The sequence below is a fragment of the Crocodylus siamensis genome, chromosome 5, assembly GCF_052110815.1.
Source record: "Crocodylus siamensis isolate JL-2025a chromosome 5, ASM5211081v1, whole genome shotgun sequence".
NCBI lineage: Eukaryota > Metazoa > Chordata > Crocodylia > Crocodylidae > Crocodylus > Crocodylus siamensis.
In genome coordinates this window covers 100,660,268-100,679,795 of record NC_143399.1, presented here as the reverse complement: position 1 = coordinate 100,679,795, position 19,528 = coordinate 100,660,268, and the positions used below count along the sequence as shown (strand labels likewise).

The 19,528-nt window shown below is 44.1% G+C and overlaps 1 protein-coding gene across 1 annotated transcript in view; it reads left to right on the top strand.

Moving 5' to 3' along the window:
* Positions 1-19,528, top strand: part of CDH18 (cadherin 18) — a 1,127,064-nt gene that overhangs the window by 504,621 nt on the left and 602,915 nt on the right. Inside the window, exon 4 of the mRNA XM_090049911.1 lies at positions 7,271-7,356. The gene's annotated coding sequence lies outside the window, so the exon portion shown is untranslated. The remainder of the gene's footprint in view (positions 1-7,270; positions 7,357-19,528) is intronic.

The following is a 19,528-nucleotide window of genomic DNA, read 5'->3' as shown; positions in this document are numbered from 1 at the left end:
TCCTCTCATTGAAAACATTTCAGAAAAAATAGCAAAAGACAGCATTTTTATCTTTATTGATCACAGAACTATTGAGCCTGCTAAACAATAAAGGTGTTTAGTCAATTTAAGCTTGGTTCATTCTGTAAGTCTGTATATACCATAACAAAGGTCCTAATACAATTGGTTTCCAAGAACTACATTTACTTCACTACAACAGAAGAGTGAAATATTTATAGTTTAAACTTTCAGGCTAACATTCAACTCCTTTTTCTCCTGGCTGTGTGTGTACATACGTACACACATTTTACTATTTAAATACATTTTTTTTAAAAACAAAATTTTGAGGTTTTACTCCCCCCTTGGAAGGCAGGTAAGGGCTTTCATTTTTGGGATATTAGGGGGCCACAGACTCTGGAGTCCCTCTTGCCATAGAAGCAGCTGGCACCCTTCTCCATTTTTTCCCCATTCCACAGGCCATGCATACAACCCCACTCTCTGGACTGCACATGCAGCCCAAGGAGCATTAGAATGCAATATCCAGAGGAAGAAAACATGGACAATGCCATGGCTGGGTGGGAATGCAGGGGCAACCAGTTGGACAACCCTAATGTATATCATAAAAGAAGCACCTGGGGGAGAGGCCATCCCAACTTTTATCCCAATAGTGTGATGGTGAGAGTGGGGAACCCAGGATCTCAGGCCTCGCTCAACTAAAGAGAGCTGAACCTTCAACACAGCTTTAATCAAAGTTTCCTTATCTCTAGGCCATACACTGGCCTGCTGGATAATCAGCTGAACTTGAAAATATATTTGCATAGTTAAATGCCTTTCTGAGGGAATTTAGGATAACAACAGAGTATAAACTGCCAGATTGGATCCCTTCTAGCTTGCTAAGAAGGCAAGATGATTTGCAAAGGGAAGTAGGATCTAAAATGCAGTAATTCCACACATGCAAGTAATGTTTACCACATAAGTGTTACTTAGCCACATAATGGGGGAGGGGAGGGGTGTGGTAGATTTAAGTCTTAACTTAAGGGACCATTCATGTTAAGAAATACATTTTGATCATGTTGCTGTTCACTTTTTTCCCCTCTTACAGCTAAAGACATAAGTTTCTGTATGTTAAAAGAATTCCCTATGGAAATAAAAAGATCATGCAAACTTTCAAGCTCTTCAATGTGTTGTCTGATGTATTTGTTTCCAAACTTAAATAATTGCTATTTTGTGACTATGCATCTGCTTTTTCTTTCCCAGCTCCACGATCATATCTTTTTTTTTTTTAGGCATGTAAAGATATTTTCTAGGTGAATTTTGGTTATCTTCATGCAAATACAAGCAACAACTAACACTATACTCAGGTTGGTTTTCTTCCATTCCTCAGGGAATCCTGGGGAAACACTAGATCATTTGCCACTGGGAGGCATGCTGGGCTGGGTACTCACTACCATGGGGGATGGTGTTTTAGAAACGCTGCAGTGCCTGAACTGTGGCCATTATAATTCAAACCCTTGGCAGTACATGTACAGTAGCCTCTAAACTGGGGCTTTTCAACAATGGATGTGGTATACCTTGATTTTAGCAAGGCTTCCACAACATTCTCACAGGCAAGCTAAGGAAGTACGGGCTGAATGAATGGACAGTAAGATGGATAGAAAACTGGCTGAAATATTGGGTTCAGAAGGTAATAAGCAATGGCTCAGTATCTAGTTGGCAGCCAGTATCAAGAGGAGTGCCCTAAGTGTCGGTCCTGGGGCAGGTTTTGTTCAGTGTCTTAATCAACGACCTGGAAGAGTGCACCTGCAGCAAGTTTGCAGGTGACACCAAGCTGGGAGGAGTAATAGATACACTGGAGGGTATGGCTAGGATTCAAGGTGACCGAGACAAATTGGAAGATTGGGCCAAAAGAAAACTCATGAGATTCAAAAAGGACAAGTGCAAAGCCCTGGACTTAGGACAGAAAAGTCCCATGCATCACTGTAAGCTGGGGGCTGACTGCCTGGGCAGCAGCTCTGCAGAAAAGGACCCGGGGGCTACAGTGGACAATAAGCTGAATATGAGCCAGGCATGTGCCCTTGTTGCAAAGATGGCTAACAGCATACTGGGCTGCATTGGTAGGTATGTTTCCAGCAGATCAAGGGAAGTGATAATTCCCTTCTATTCAGCACTGGTGAGGCCACATCTGGAGTACTGTGTTCAGCTTTGGGCCTTCAACTGCAGAAATGATGTGGTCAAATTGGAGAGAGTCCAGCAGAGGGCAACACAAATGGTGAGAGGGCTGGGAGACATGACTTATGAGGAAAGGCTGAGGGAACTGAGTGTGTTTAGCCTCAGAAGAGAAGACTAAGAAGGGATTTCATAGCAGCCTTCAACTTCCTGAAGGGGGGTTCAAAAGAGGATGGAGCGAGGCTGTTCTCAGAGGTAGCAAATGACAGATCAAGGAGCAATAGTCTCAAGTTGCAGCAAAGGAAGTTTAGGTTAGATATTCAGATTTTTCTTACTAGAGGTTAGTAAAACACTGGAAGAGGTTACTCAGAGAGTTGGTGGAATCTCCATCCTTTGAAGTTTTTAGGACCCAGCTAGACAGAGCTTTGGCTGGGATGATCTAGTTGGGGATGGTCCTGCTTTGAGCAGGGGGTTGGAGTAGATGACCTCCTGAGATCTCTTCTAATCCTAATTACCTGTTATACTAAACTAGGACATTGGTTCCCAATCAGCGACATTCTTGAAATGGTTCAAGTGTTGTATTTGTTCTCACCCTACAAGTCCCCAGTAATTCTGACATAGTTTCTAATAGGTCTGGCACTGTTTTTTTCAGGGGGTGGGAGTAGTTGAGCAAATGTTAATAGGTGATAATCCATACCTCATTGGTGCCATTCAGCATTTACAAGTATGAATTGCTGATCACAATTTCCTTTCCAAAGCTTTTAAATAAGATCCTTTTCTTATTTCAACACAATTTTCCACCAGAATATTCAGAAAGAGCTAGTTGGAACTGATGAGGATACAGCTACACCCAGACTTATCTGCAAACTGCTTACATTCAAACTCACTAACTCGGGTTTGATAATCAGATATTACCATGACAAGTATACCATATCCAGTGAAAATGGATTACATATAAATGAGGAGTCATTTAGCTGCTTATATGGGTCTTTTGGGGCAATGGCTTAGGACAAATACATAGTGTTTCAGCCAGCAGAAACAAATCTTTGCTTATTTTCTTCAAGGGAAGCAATTTTTTCCAGTGCCACCACATGCTTTTTTTCATTTGACTCATAATGATTACAATTCTATAAACATACATGTACAATGCAAAGAACTAACAATAACTATTATTTGTGGAGCTGTAGTCAAGCTTCTGCAGTTCTTTGATTTCTCTTACAAATGAGCTACTCAACTGAGAGACCATCTTGGAATTACCAACTTCCTGTAAATGAAGGAGTGTCTAAATCATAACTTGTATCACTAAAGGCTTGGTCAGTTTTTTGACATAAGCAAAAGCCTTAACTTCCTAAATGTCACTGTCGACTTGAACCCAGTATAGAACTATAGGACTCTTCTCTTAAACTGTTTTAATATCTTAAAGAACTTCCATGATTTTTTATTTTAACATTTTTCTGTAACATCTTTGCACTTTATTAAAAAAAAAATCCCTCAAGTAAAATCTCTTACAGTGATATTAGGGGCTGGAAATATATTGCCCCAGCCACCATGGGCCTATATCCTGAATCACTTTTGAAGTGCTTCATCTGCAGTAACTCTGGAAATGACAGGTCACACTCAATCTGTGACTGAAGATCTTTTATTTTTCATTTGTTTCTTTTTATCAGACAAACAGGTATATTGTCTAGGTCTGGACTTCTGTTTTCCTACAGTTTTGGCAAGTGCATTTGTCCATTACTCTATAGATTGATATTCGGCAACCACCAAATCTCTTTTTATATTCAGTTTGCAAATCATGTTTGTAGATTAAAAAAATAAGCTCTATTCTGGAGGGCAGGATTGTTTGCCAGGTCCTTTTTGAATATAGCAGTGTATAGTCAGTCATACTACACATGCTCCCGACTGTGCATTTGGTACTGCGCAGTCTTTTAGCACTTGCTTTAGTACCAACTGATACTGTGCAGTCCTGGCACTGCACAATTATTTTTAGACACTACATTGCTGTAGGGATCAGCTACAGCAACATAGCTCATCCCTACAGCAGTGTAGCATCAGTGTCATAGTTTGTGCCTGCCGATGCTACATCGTTGTAGTGATAAGCTATGTCGCTGTAGCTTGTCCTTATGGCGACATAGTGCCTCATGCCAGACATGCCCTGCTTCAAATAGCAACAGTCACAAAAGTTGACTTAACTAAATAAGGTTTAAAACTCTTCCTGTGTTTGAATGTTTAGACCTCTAAGTATTACTCAGGTTTTTTTTTAATTTTAGTTCTATGACTCATTCAAAAATTGTTCAGAGCTACGGAATTTGATATGTCTAACAGACCAGCAGTACATAACTTGAATCCCTGCACAATATAACAATTGGTTCCAAGCAGCTTTTGCAAAGGAGTATGTTAACTGCTCACCAGGGTACCCCAGTAGAAAACCAGGAGTAAGAGGAGTAAGGGCCACAAACTCCTGGAAGATCAATTCAGGCTCAACTGTAGGAAAAATTTCTTCACAGTCATGGTGTCCAGACTGTGGAATAAGCTCCATCCAGAGGTGGTGCAATCACTTAGCCTGGAAATCTTCAAGAGGAGACTAGACAGTCACCTTAACTGGGGATGAGGTGACCCCAGCATTTTTCCTGCTTGGTGCAGGGGACTGGACCTGATGATTTTCCGAGGTCCCTTCCAGCCTTACAAGCTGTGAATAAAAGATGCTACACTTCCGCAGGGAAAACACAGGTCACAAAGCCTAGGACAAAGTTAAATGAGACCTGGGGAAAAGTGCTCTTTGTCAAAGGGACCTAGTTTTGGGATTGCTCTCTAATAGAGATAAGTCAAACAGAGTTGGACCATTTTTAGCAAATGCTACCAAAAATTCCTTTAAAAAAAAAAAGAAAAGAAAAAAGTAGAACTTTTCTACTCAGTAAGCCTCTTCTAACTACCTTCCCCACAAAAAGGACATTAACATTTCCCAAAATAGAAACTTCACCTAAAGCAGAATTGTGTTGCCTCCAAAAAATCCAAAAGTGAGAAGTACCAGAAAGGCAATGTTTTTCTCATTGATTTTATGTGGCTGGAGATCAGATACTTTAGGCTTGTGTGACAGAAAATAACCCTAAGATAGATATCATAGACTAAGATTTAAGGTGAGAGAAAAAAAGTTGAAAAATACATAAATAAAAATTGTTCTCCTGCTGAGATTTGACTCCAAATTTGATCTTTTCCCTAAAATGCTTCCAGTATAATTCTTTACTCAAACATATATTCATATGTAGAAAAAGAAACAATAGTGGGAACACCTTCAAGGGGAGTTTTTGTTTTTGTTTCCATTTACGTGTCTTAACAGTTTCTTTCATTTGTTAGTATTTATTAACACAAATATCTTCCTGCCTTAGCTTTTGTCATCTTAGGACTCAGGGGTGGGCAATGCAGCCCGGGGGCCAGATAGAGCCCACCAGACCATTCTATCCAGCCTGCAGGGCCCCTAAAAAACTTACAAAATTAATATTTATCTGCCCTGGGCTGCCTGTCATGTTGCCCTCTATGGCTTGCCAAAACTCAGTAAGTGGCCCTCTGCCCAAAATAATTGCCTGCCCCCATCTTAGGTCCTGAGTATGACCATAAACTTCTTCCGAATGGAGGGCTTAGTGGCTACATGATGGGGGGTATCTCCTATAAAATACCACAACGTTGCAATCTCCAGAGTAAGATGAGTATAGGGTGCCTCAAAAACCTAGCTGTCACTGCCTTGTGGTTACTCCTTAGTTGGAGAAAGGCTAGGGGACATCACCCTCATGGAAATGTGTCCTTGCTGAGGCACTGGGCAACCTATAGCACCTCTAATCTGTTCCTTTTTGGCAGAAGCTACAGCTATTGAGGCACTGAACATCTAGACTTGGTCTGTCCTTTGAAATCTGTCTGAATGGTCTAAAGAGGGTCTAGGACAACCTCCACTCCTCCATACTCTTGCCTAGGTGTACACATGGAAAGTATAGGTATGATGGTTGCATAGACCTCTTGCACATACACTAGGATTCAGAGGATCGGTTGCCAAAAAACATGTTGCACTTTTTGCTGCTCAAATGTTGATTGATGTTAGTGCTAGCTTGAGTTTAGAGAAATCACAGTTTAAGGCTAAAAACCTTTTCTCACTGTCTCTCACCTTCACAGGTGTAACTTGCCACTAGAGGGCTGGCAAATAGGGGCCTAACTAGCAACTCCAGCTGTGAGTTTCCACTACAGGGCTGATAAGCCAGGATTGGCTTCTAGTCCTGCTCTGGGTGGGGTATGTGAGAAATGGGCTGGGCAGAAGCATGACCAAATGATGAGAAGTAGAATTTCAAAAATGTAGCAAAGAAATATGGTACTAATGAGGATGAAAATGACATGGGGAGCAGGTATATATAAATACCAGTTATTTTCTATATACTTAATACAGGTTCATATTTCTATACAAGTAGTGGGTTTTTTTTAGATTCATAGACATTAGGGCCTGGAAGGGACCTTGTGAGATCATTGAGGCCACCCCCCCTGCCATAGGATAATTGTGTATTTAAAATGTACCTAGGGGCTTACAACTCCTCTGGGTATATGGTGAATTTTGTGACAATAAAGCCAAAATGTAATAATCTCCATTATTTTGTTCAGTCTTCCTCAGTAAATCAAATATTGTGATGGCACCCAAGAGTGTGAGGAATAATATTTCTATAACCATTTATTTCTGCACTTTACATATCTTTATACTATTATTCCTAGGAGTACTTTTTATTTTCTTTACTCTTTTGAAAGTTTGGGATAAACGATGTAGACACATTTTTATTTTAGGAAATTATGAAATCAAAGTTATGTACACATCTATTGAAAATCTTTTAAAGCTTGCCTGATAGGAACATTTTATATAGTGCCCTATTTATGTGACTTCTTGCTAATTATATTTTTAAGAGAATGTCTCCCTGTACAGATGACATTCAGTTTTCTAATTTGCTTTTAATAAGGCTGTCCTTTTCTGAGATGTATTTGCTTAAGATAATGAAGTAGGATTACTGAGGAATTAACAGCAATGCTATTAACATTTTTTTCCTTTGGTATGGCCTTATGCTTTCAGTTTGAAAGTAAGCTGAGATTTGTTTCCTAGGCTAGTACAACAAATGCAAGAACAGAAGACAAAAAGCAGCTGAGATAGTAATTCTTTGGAAAAATTAAGACACCTATGTCTTTAAGGTATGTTTGATAATTTATACAGTTTATAAATCTTGCTACATGTGTTTAAAATAATTGCAAGTGCTTTTGAACATGGGTATCACGTTTCAGAAGGTTTTGTTTTCACTTAAAAGGTTGCTCAGGAATATTTGGTATTATTTTTTGTCATTCTAGTTTGTTTTGTTTACAAATGTTTCTATTTTCTCTACTTCTTTTAATACAATAGGAATAGCAAGCTGCCTGTAGAGGCAAATCCTCACCTTCCCCGCCCCAGTAAAGCTAAATAACTGAAGAACTCTTCCTTTTTTTGGAGGCTACATTTTTGCTACTTTTCTCCATGTGACACTGCAGATGTAATGTTCTGAAGGAAATTACAGGCACTTCCCATGCTGTCTGGTAAGGGTATCTGTAGGATACTACAGTTGCTCGTATATAGTTGCTATTTTTTTGAACGAATTAAGTGGATCCAAGGGAAGCCTCCACAAGTTGCATGTGCCAAAATGATACAGTACAGCAGGAGGACAGCTGAAGGTCATTAGTATCTCAGGCAATGGAATCTATGTTGAAAAAATCCAGCATCTGCTTTGAGAGGATTAAAAGTAGTTGTGTTTAACCCTGTCACCCAAGGACAAAAGAAATGTCAGTGATTTTGAGATAGCAACTGTATATTTAACATAACTCCCTTAATGATCCATTTGCTTGGCACTAATAAAAATGATATTTTACATCTAGTTATCAAAACTTTCCCCATTACCTGCAGTTCTTGCAGTAGCCTGCTCTGTATGTGATTTCTTTCAAATACATTTGGCTGTTGGCTGGGAGTCATTGATGCTTTTCTTACATTGTTGAAAAAGCCTCAGTTGGGCTACATCTAAAGATGCCTCAAATTTTTAGCTAGCATCACATCCAACTCTTCTCTTTACTCACTGATGTAATCATATGATAGCAGTATTATATAGTGTGCTTAGGCTGCAAATGTATTTCCCTGCATTGATCAAGGTGTGTATTTTGGCCTCAGAAAGCTGTTTTATGTTTTAATTCCACTTTACCTTAAAAAACAAAATCTCTCTTCTTCCCTGAAAAGTAAGATTATTTTGTCTGGGTTTCCTAGTAGGATACTCTTCAGAAAAGGTTAGCAACTCGAGAATTCTGTAGAGTCTGATTTTTGACCTTGGGGACCTAATATTTTTTTTGTGGGGTGGGTCTTCAAACCTTTCCTTGTAGAGGTTGCTTAGTTAGGTTGGGGAATCATTTGGGGATAACAATCTTGATAAGCCTTTTAAATTGTACTTTAAAATGTTCTCAACAGACAACAACAATCAACAAACCTGTGACATTTTATTATTTTGTTAACAATACAATTCATTGTGTTCATAATGTAGATGTATATAGAGAAAAAAAAACAAACATATTTAATATATCTAGACCAGGGGTATCAAACTTACACAGTTCCCCAGGCTGGATCTGGACTGCAGCCCCTCTTGCAGGCCAGTTCTAGCCCAGTGCATTAGGAAGTGGCAACGCAATGGCAGCTCTGGCTCTAAGTCAGAGCACGTAGTGGGAGCAGTTGCAGCAGGTCAAGCTCCAATCCAGGGCACACAGCAGTAACAGTAGCTCTGGACCCTACCATGTGTCCCACGTTGGAGCTGCTGCCACTGTGTGGACTGTGCTGCAGCAGCAACTTCAGCCGATGGGATACATGGTGGGGGCTGTGTACCAGGAAGATAAGTTCACAGCAGTGGTGACATGCAACATGGCCAGAAGGCAGTCAGGACTGCTCGCTTCCTGCTCACTATATCTACAGGGGCTCAACGGCTCCACATTCTGTAGCAGTTCACTCCCTCCCAGCCATGCCCCCCTAATTTCTGGGTTAGGGACAGGCACTCAAAAAGCCGGAGCCTGAACTGATTCAACCTCTGTGGGTTAATCTAACCTGACTAGGGTGAACTGGTTTCCAACCATACAGACAATCCCTCTGGTTTTAGAAAATTCAGGCACATGCCTGCACTGGCTCAGGCTGGAAGCCCGGGGGTGCTAGAGCAGCCCCCCTTCCCTTCCAGAGCTGAGCTGGGTGGGGGGGCAGGTCCCAGTAGGAGGCTCTGATTAGGGAGGGGTGTAAACCTCCAGCCTGCCTGCAGTCTCAGACTTTTCCTGGGTTGCTGCTCAAGGGGCAGGATTGTTGCCAACCCCCAGCCCCCAGCTAGCACTGAGGCAAAGGGGATGTGTGGAGTGCATGCATCTGTTGATGACACACAGCTTTTCAATCTCCCTCCCTGCTTCTGTATATGTCTGCAGCAAATTGACAAGGCCAGCAAGCCGGGAATTGGGGGGTCTGATAACAGTGTCATCCCTATTTCAATGTTTATTGCCCCGTTAAGAAAACATTACCAGCTAGCTACCTGTTGAGCACAGACCCAGCATGTGGTCTGCTAACTAATACACAGATACCTTCTCTGCAAGGCAGAGGGGAGGGGGGAATTCCTGCTTAGCGTGCAGTGGTAAGGGGAAGCAGGGAGCAAACAGTTTTTAAACAGCTTTTCCAAGGAAGGACATTAAGCCAGCTATTGAATAGCTCCAAAAAGCTTGTCTGTCTCAGTCTTCTCCCACTGCAAAGACTGTAGCCAGCATGTGGTCTGCTACCTAATGCTGAGGTGTCTGTGAAGAAGGAGGAATGTCTGCTTAGCACAGAGTGGGGAGGGGAGTGGGGAGCAGAAGCCAGGCAGATGCCTGCAGAGACTGCCAAGCTCCAGCAAGGCAGCAGAGGGGAGGGGCCAGCCCTGCTGGGCAGCAGAGAGCCCTGCCCGAGAGCATGACAGGATGGTTGGGGGACTCTGATCTATCTTCAACTAGCAACAGTTCTGGGACAGACGTTGCATAAACCAGTTTGAGCCAAATCTATCTGATACTACATTCAACCAGGTTTATCTCAAACAGGTTTCAGCCATTTTCAAACTGGTGTACATGCGTTGAACACCTGTTACAGGTTTAAACTGGTTTCTGATCACTTAAACCAGTAATGTCTGTCCCTAGCCCTGGTGGCTGGCTGCTAGCCCAGCAGCCTGGACAAAATCGCCCCTCAAGCAAGATATGACAAGCAGGCCATATATTTGACATTCCTGATCTAGACAATTTTAAAAATACTTTACCTTCACAAAACTGAACATTCCCCAGATCCCAGAACTTTTACTCTGTTCATGTATTTAGAAGCACATATATCTGTCTTCCAGTGATCCCTCTTTCTTGCTACCTGGAGGCAGCAGGGTTTTGCAGTTTTTTTTCTTTTGTAGTACTGTAGTAAGTGAACAGAGAGAAGTCAGCGAATGTAAGTAGATAATGCACATTTTCTTGTAGAATTTTATTATCTGGGTTTTTCCTCCAAATTCCTATAGGATATGTTGACAAAGGAAATGACATTATTGCTGAACCTTATATGACCCACTGAGTATTTGCTGGTGACATGCTAGAACAATGCTCTGATAAACTCGCATAACCTTTACCATCTTCTCATGACTCCCATCATGTTCCAGGCTTCTACCCCAGGGCACACACTGTCTCACAGATTGAATTTAATTTGTATTCTTAAAGCTAAAACTCAGTGTGAAGTGGTCAATTTATGCTGCTTTTAGAAGAAAGGTAAGGGAATAGCATTGTATGCAGCCATTGGATTCTTCTTAATAAAAAGATTATCTTGTTACTATTGTTGCTAGATATAGTGAAGCAGGGCCAGAGATAAAATATTTAACAATGTCTCATTTCTATGACTCAGCTTAAGATGCATTACTGAGTTCATGTTTATGCACCCAGTCTGCCCTCTCCATTTTTCTGTGTTTCATTTTCTGTTTGTATTAAGTTATCTGTAACACCATTAAATAATCTGCCTCCCAGGAATGTCTGTTGTATGGGGGGAAGAGAATAAAGTAGTGGAACACAAGGGTATATAAAAAGGACATGGTTTGTTTGGTTTTTTTCATTTTTCCATTTGAACAAAATACTGCCACACTGCATTGCCATTATTTTATGTTGCTAGGTAATGGGTGGCAATCAGGTGCACCACAGCTTAGTTACAAAATGTTGCCTCCCAGGAATAAGCTAATATTGCTAATCCTTTCTTTACCCTTGGCTGCAAAGAGGATACGGAGGTAAAAGTGCTTCTGGCTTCCTCTTTTTTTAGTGTGATAATTAGGGGAATGGATGATGCTATTTCTTCAACCAACAAATGGCCTTTCTTCTCCTCCCCCATCCCCCAAACTGACATCCTTGCATTTCTATAATGGTCTTGATAACAGCTTGATAATAATTATTAGAGACTACACTTCTTTCAGTGCCTTCCAACTTCATAACCTTGGGGGCATATGCCCCACCAGTATCAGCTGATAATACCACGTAAATAACCAAACAAAATGTAAAACCCCACAAACTTAAAACAAATCTAAGATAATAGTATCTTATTGACATCATAAACATAAATGGAAGATGTACATATTCATATTTTATTGTGATACATTTGGCTCCTTGAAGACACTTTAGATTACATGTATACCCAACATTATAGAATAATAGGGATGGTGAATATGAGACAATGTTATCAAGATTAATAAGAATGTTATCAAAATGCCTTATACCCCCTTTACCCATTACAGGCATTGTGCAGTTAACTGGTTAATTGTTAAATTAAATTAAGACCAGCTACATGTGCAAAGTACCTATCATACAATAGAAGCTCCAGCCAGCTATAAAGTTAGACCTCAAAAATGTGTACTAACTTGATAGCTGGTTGCCATCAAGCTTTAATTTGCAGGTTTCGCATGGTCTCCCCTGCAGCTGGGAGCCCCATCAGTTGATAGGTCTCCCAGTCACAGGTGTGCCCCAGACCCAAAATGAAACTGCAGGCCCTGGGGATCAGGGTGTAAGTCACTCCCCCACCATGGCTGGGAGCCCCTCAGTTGAGGGAGCTCCCAGCTACAGGAGCTTGCTCCTTGCTGGTGCAGGGGGAGCCCAAGATCGGACAATAAGGTGTGACAGGAGTGGCATGGCAGGAGGTGCAGTTATCTGGATCATGCATTAGATCCCACCACCACTTTACCTGTATATGTAGATAGGGCCTTTGAGATTGCTATACAAATAGTTTTGTAAGTAATTAGGGATGTCAGAATTTTGTCTATACAAATTTTTGAGGCTCTCTTCACCACAGGTGGTCTTTAGTTCTTAGGCCCTAACAGTAATCTTGAGATTTGAATTTGCTTTCCTGGTTATGGAAAGTATGCAGTCAGCTGTGAGTCACTCTTCTGAGGACATTGTTGCATGGGGCACTTAACATGTTTTATTTAGCTGATAGTAAGCATTACTGTGCTGCATTTAAACTTAGAATGTGTTCTGAGTGGTGGCATGGTAATGTGTACTGCAATCTCAGCCAGCTCCTGACAAAGCTGGAGCTGGATGTGCCCTAATTCCTGATGCTTATCCCAGCACTGGGTGCTACAGCTCACACACCCACTCATGAGAATGTGCAGTTGTCATGCCTGCAGCCTGCCCATGACTCACTGGCTCATCCTAGATCTCTGCTGCTGGCAGCAGGTAGAAAAAGACCAGGGGTGCTGAGCCTAGGAGAGTGTGCTGCTCCTGCCACTGGATCTGAACCTACCACTGCATCTGTGGGGCAAGCTGTGTCTCTGCTGCTGGCAGTCCTGAATGAGCCTCAGTGCAATGCTAGCTCTGGGACTGACAATCAGCTGATTATGAATCCTAGCCCCAGCACCACATGGGAATCTTGAACTGGCTCCAGTGCAGTGCTGAGGCTGGGACCAACAATAGCAGTCTGATGATACAATTGGGAGATGCTCCTCCAGCAAAAATTCATAACTTTGGTATAATACTGTTACACTTAGCATGTGTTTTACTGCTTGAATGCATGGATGCTCACATTTTAAGTGCAGTTAACATGCCCTAAGTGCAATGTGTGATATGGCCTTGCATCACTAATTTGGAGGCCTAAAAAATCAGCACTGACATTATACATAAAAGCACAACTCCTTTCTGATTTCATTCTCCCCCTCCCCCACCCAAACCCACTCCATTAAGAAGTCGGATAGCCATTTTTGGTTTCTGACTACATCTTCTGTATATCTATTTGCCCAATCTAGCACGGACAGTGGAAGTGAAAGCTTTTCCATATTGCCGTATCTATGTTGCATCTTTGTCCATAATATGCACTGATTTCTAGCATCACTGCTGAAATAAGGCACCTCATATTTAATTGTGTTATGTGGAAATCTGAATCAAAATGAAGCCAGCAAATTAATTTTTAAGATAAACTTATAAAAAACATTTACTCAATTCCATATTTTGCTTTCTTGGATGGTGGTGTGAACACTTGATTTTTCAGGTTTCTAGCAATTAAAAAAAGTTTTTTAAAAAAGAAAAAGCTTTGGATTTTCAGTCATTTGAAAAGTAAAGAAAAATTTAGTTCCAGGATAACTAAAAATGTTTGTATGGTCCAGAATGAAGTGTTTCATTTTAGATTTCAGGTTTTAATTTTTTTTAATTAAAAACATTTTAAAACAAAGTTGATCAAATTAAAAAATAAATGAATAAATGAAAGGCTTTTATTTAGAAAGGACAACAATGAAATGTTTCACTAATTTTTTTCTGGGCACAGAGAATTTGACAAAACTGAGATGAATCTGGAGGAAGATTCAGTGGGCACATCTACATGAGATGCTGAATACACAGTAGCTTGTTACTACTATGCAGAAGTGTTGCATGGCACAAAGTGTGATATGATGCTGCTGCACAGTAGTAACAAGTTACTGTACAGTCAGCATTACCTAAAATCCATTCAGCAAAGCTACTGCACAGTAATTCCAGTTACTGCACAATCACTTAGTACCTGTGTATACTGCACAGTCATTACTGTGCAGTCATTTAGTACTTCTATACACAAGTACTAAACGACTGTGCAGTAACAACTGTGCAGTCAGGATCTTATAGTTTCACAGCTGGCAGGGTCGGAAGGGACCTAAGCAGATCATCAAGTACGACCCTGTGCCATGGCAGGAAAAAGTACTGGGACCAAATGACCCCAGCAAGGTCATTGTCAAGCCTTGTCTTAAAGATTCCCAGGGTAGGAGCCAGCACCGCTTCTCTTGGAAGTTGGTTCCAGATCCTAGCCGCCCTGACAAAGAAGTAGCTCCTCCTGATGTCTAATCTGAATTTACCCTCTGCCAGCTTGTGACCGTTATTTCCAGTCACTCCTGGTAGTGCTTGGGCAAACAGGGACTCCCTGAATGCCTGCTGGTCCCCCCAACTAGTTTGTAACAGGCCACTAGATCCCCCCTCAGTCTTTTCTTGTGGAGGCTGAACAGGTTCAGGTCCCGTAGCCTCTCCTCATAAGGCCTGCCCTGCTGCCCCCTGATCATGCGAGTGGCCCTTCTCTGGACCCTCTCCATGTTGTCCACATCCCTCTTACAGTGTGGTGCCTAGAGCTGGATGCAGTACTCCAGCTGTGGCCTTACCAGTGCTGCATAGAGGGGGAGATCACCTCCCTGGACCTGCTTGAGATGCATCTGTGGATGCATGACAAGGTGTGGTTGGCCTTCCTGACTGCATCCCCACACTGCTGGCCCATGTTCATCTTGGCATCAATGATGACTCCAAGATCCTTTTCTGCCTCTGCATTGACAAGAAGGGAGTTACCCAGCCTGTAGGTGTGGTGCTGGTTCTTCCTCCCCAGCTGCATCACCTTGCACTTGTCAGTATTGAATCCCATCCTATTCTCGTCCGCCCACCCCTATAACCTGTCTAGGTCTGATTGCAGCCTATTCCTCCCTTCTAGCATGCCCACATCCCCCCACATCTTAGTGTCATCAGCAAATTTGAACAGGGTGTTTTTTACCCCCTCGTCCAAGTCACTGATGCATATGTTGAACAGTGCAGGCCCAAGGACTCAGCCCTGCAGAACCCCACTGCCCACATCCCTCCAGGTCGAAAATGACCCATCCACCACTGTCTGGGTGCAGCTGTCTAGCCAGTTAGTGACCCATTTGTCTGTGTAGGTGTTAACACCACAGTCCCTAAGTTTTTTTAATGAGAATGGGGTGAAACACTGTCAAAGGCCTTCCTAAAGTCCAGAAAGACTATGTCCACTGCCACCCCTGCATCTAAGGATTTGGTGACCTGGTCATAGAATGCCACCAGGTTGGTCTGACAGGACCTGCCTCTAATGAACCCATGTTGGTTGCCCCTAAGCATAATCTCCCCTGCTTGCCCCTCGTGGACATGTGCCAGAATAATACTCTCAAAAAGCTTACCCAGGATTGAGGTGAGACTAACTGGCCTATAGTTCCCCATGTCTTCCTTTCTCCCATTTTTGAAGATGGAAACCTCATTGCCCTCTTCCAGTCCCCTGGCAGCACACCAGAGCACCACGAGTGCTTGTAAAGCTGTGCCAGGGGTCCCGCAATGAGCTCAGCTAATTCCCTCAGTACTCTGGGGTGGAGATCATCCAGACCAGCTGATTTAAATACATCCAGTCCCTCCAGAAGTTCCCTGACTAGATCCTCCCTGACCCTTGGCCTAGGTGCGCCTCCCCTGGGGCCTGAGGGAGGCCTAGTGGGGGGGCTGATCTGGTCCCTGCTCAGGAAAATGGAGGCAAAGAAGTAGTTAAATAGGTTAGCTTTGTTGTCTGGTGTGACGACCAAATTTCCTAGCATGTCTTGCAGGGGCCTCACATTACCCAGTACCTTCTTTTTGCCTGCTATGTATCTAAAAAAGGACTTCTTGTTGTCCTTCATCCGGGAAGCTAGTCCCAGTTCCATCTCTGCCTTGCCTTCCTGGCTGCCCCCCTGCATCCCCAAGCAACTGCAGTATAATTCTCCCTGGTGATGGCCCCTCCCTTCCATTGGGTGTGCGCCTGCCTTTTAGCTAGGAGACATTCCTGGATGCTTTTGATGAGCCATGGGGGCTTTTGTGCCCTCCTGCTCCCCGTGTTGGGATTACCTCCCTTTGGACTTGGAGGATCGTCTTCTTAAAGAGCGACCACTCTTCTTGGACACCTGGCTCCCCTCCCCTCCAGGACCTCAGTGCTTCCCCGACAATTCTCCTTAGCTCACTGAAGTCCACCCTCCTTAAATCTAGGGCTGCTGCCTTGCTGCAGGCCTTTGCCACCTTGTGCTGGATGGTGAATTCCAGTGGCAATGATCACTGTAGCCCAGGTGGTCGAGCACCCACAGCCCCCTCAGCAGGTCGTCACCCATGGCCAGCACCAGTCCAACAAGGTGTCTCCCCTGGTGGGGCTGTGCACCTCCTGGGTTAGATGGAGGTCCTGCATTTGGGCTAGGAACCTACGTGAGTGGTCAGACCTGGCTGACTGCTCTTCCCAGAAGATCTCTGGAAAGTTCAGATCACCCATGATGACCATGTCCTTTGAGCTAACTACCTCTGTGAGCTGACTTAAGAATTCCTGGTCTAGGTCTTCCCCTTGGTTGGGTGGTCTGTAGTAGACCCCCACCATTAAGTCTCTTTCCCCTTGACTGCCTTGTATTCTAACCCAGAGCACTTCTGTGTGCCCCTCCTCTGACTCTGTGCTACCTGGTGAGGATGTATATTCCTCCTTAATGTAGAGTGCCACACCTCCGCCTTTCCTCCCTGTCCTGTCCCTCCTGTACAGCTATAGCCCTTGATAGTCACTGCCCAGTCATGCTTTGGGTCCCATCACGTTTCAGTGAGCCCCACTATGTCTGGGGTTGGTGTCAGCTAGCAGGAGGGTAAGTTACTCCTGCTTGTTTCCCATACTACGAGCATTTGTGTAGAGGCATTTGAGGCACTGGCCCCCTAATTACAGCACTGCCCTGGCCCCTGTTGCTTACCTGTGTATATGTTCTGCTTGTTGGTTTAGGCTGGGCTGTACTTGTAAGTGCTGCTTGGTTTAGCGGTCCAAGGCTTCCTCCTCTCTTGTTTTCCCCTTTCCCCGATGAGCCTAGTTTAAAGCCCGCTGCACTTGTGGTGCTCTGTGTGGTGCCAGAGGACTGGAAGAGGGCCAGTGTGGTTCCCATCATCAAAAAGGGGAAGGAGGAGGACCCGGGAAACTATAGGCCAGTTAGTCCTACCTCAATCCTGGGCAAGCTTTTTGAGAAAATTATTCTGGTGCATATCTACCAGGGGCCAGCAGTGGAGATTATGCTTAGGGACAACCAACATGGGTTCATTAGGGGCAGGTCCTGTCAGACCAATCTGGTGGCCTTCTATGATCAGATCACGAAATCATTAGATGCAGGGGTACCAGTGGACATAGTCTTCCTGGACTTTCAGAAGGCCTTCGACACTTTTTCTCACCCTGTTCTCATTAAGAAACTGGGGGACTGTGGTGTCAGCACCCACACAGTCAATTGGTTCGCCAACTGGCTGGAGGGCCACACCCAGAGAGTGGTAGTGGATGGGTCATTTTTGACCTGGAGGGATGTGGGCAGTGGGGTTCCGCAGGGCTCAGTCCTCGGGCCCACACGGTTCAACATCTTCATCAGTGACTTGGATGAGGGGGTAAAAAGCACCCTGTTCAAATTTGCTGATGACACTAAGATGTGGGGGGATGTGGGCATGTTAGAAGGGAGGAATAGGCTGCAGTCGGACCTAGACAGGTTACAAGGGTGGGTGGATGAGAATAGGATGGGATTCAACACCAACAAGTTCAAAGTGATGCACCTGGGGAGGAACAACCGGCACCTTACCTACAGGCTGGGGAACTCCCTTCTCGTCAGTACAGAGGCAGAAAAGGATCTTGGAGTCATCATCGACTCCTAGATGAACATGGGCCAGCAGTGTGGGGATGCAGTCAGGAAGGCCAACTGTACCTTGTCATGCATCCACAGATGCATCTCAAGCAGGTCCAAGAAGGTGATCCTCCCCCTCTATGCGGCACTGGTCAGGCCGCAGCTGGAGTACTGAGTCCAGTTCTGGGCGCTGCACTTCAAGACGGATGTGGACAACAAGGAGAGGGTACAGAGGAGGGCCACTCGCATGATCAGGGGGCAGCAGGGCAGGCCTTATGAGGAGAGGCTACGGGACCTGAACCTGTTCAGCCTCCACAAGAAAAGACTGAGGGGGGATCTAGTGGCCTGTTACAAACTAGTCGGGGGGGATCAGCAGGCACTGGGGAAGTCCCTGTTTCCCTGAGCACTACCAGGAGTGACCAAGAATAATGGTCACAAGCTGGCAGAGGGTAGATTTAGGCTAGATATCAGAAGGTGCTACTTCATGGTCAGGACTGCTAGGATCTGAAACCAACTTTCAAGAGAAGTGGTGCTGGCTCCTACCCTGGGGGTCTTTAAGAGGAGGCTAGATGTACACCTTGCTGGCATCATTTGACCCCAGTTCTCTTTCCTGCCATGGCAGGGGGTCGAACTAGATGATCTACTCAGGTCCCTTCCGACCCTAGAAACTATGAAACTATGAATGAGATCCGCCAACCTAAAAGAGAAAACACACTTACCTTTAGGGGAAAGGTGGAGCCCATCCCACCCGAGCATGTCTCACGTCACAATGTGCGGGTCGTTGTCAAGGAAGCCAAAGCCTGCCTCAAGACGCCATTCCCAAAGCCGCCAATTGGTCTCTGCGATGCACATCTCATGCCATCTTCCACTGCTGCTCACTGGTAGAACAGAAGAGAATACCACCCGCGCACCTATCTTCTTCAGCACGCCTCCCAGAGTGTGGTAGTCTGCCATCAGGGCTTCTCCTGGCCGCATCATTTACCTACATGGATTAGGACCATGGGGTAGTAATCAGTGGGCTGGATCATGGCTTGGATCATGCCCATTATGTCATGAATCTTTGCTCCGGGTAGGCAGTAGACCTTGCATGTTGAGGGGTCCTGGCAACAGATGGGACCCTCTGTACCTCTCAGGATGGAGTCACCTATGATGATCACTCAACGCTTTCTCCTCTGGGACTGCTTAGCTCCTTCAGCCTGTTCGGAGCATGGAGAGCATGGAGTTGCCTCCTCTCCAGTTGCCTTCTCTCCCTCCTTCTTCTCCAGTGTTGCCAGGGCCTTGTACCTGTTCTCCAGCCAGACTGGAGGAACTGGTACTGCTGTGTTGTGAGCAGCCCTGGTTCTGGAGGTGATCATCTGCCACTCTGCAGTGGAGGACACTTCCTGAGGTGCTTCTTCCTTGGATGTGTGGCCCTGCAGGGAAAAGAAATA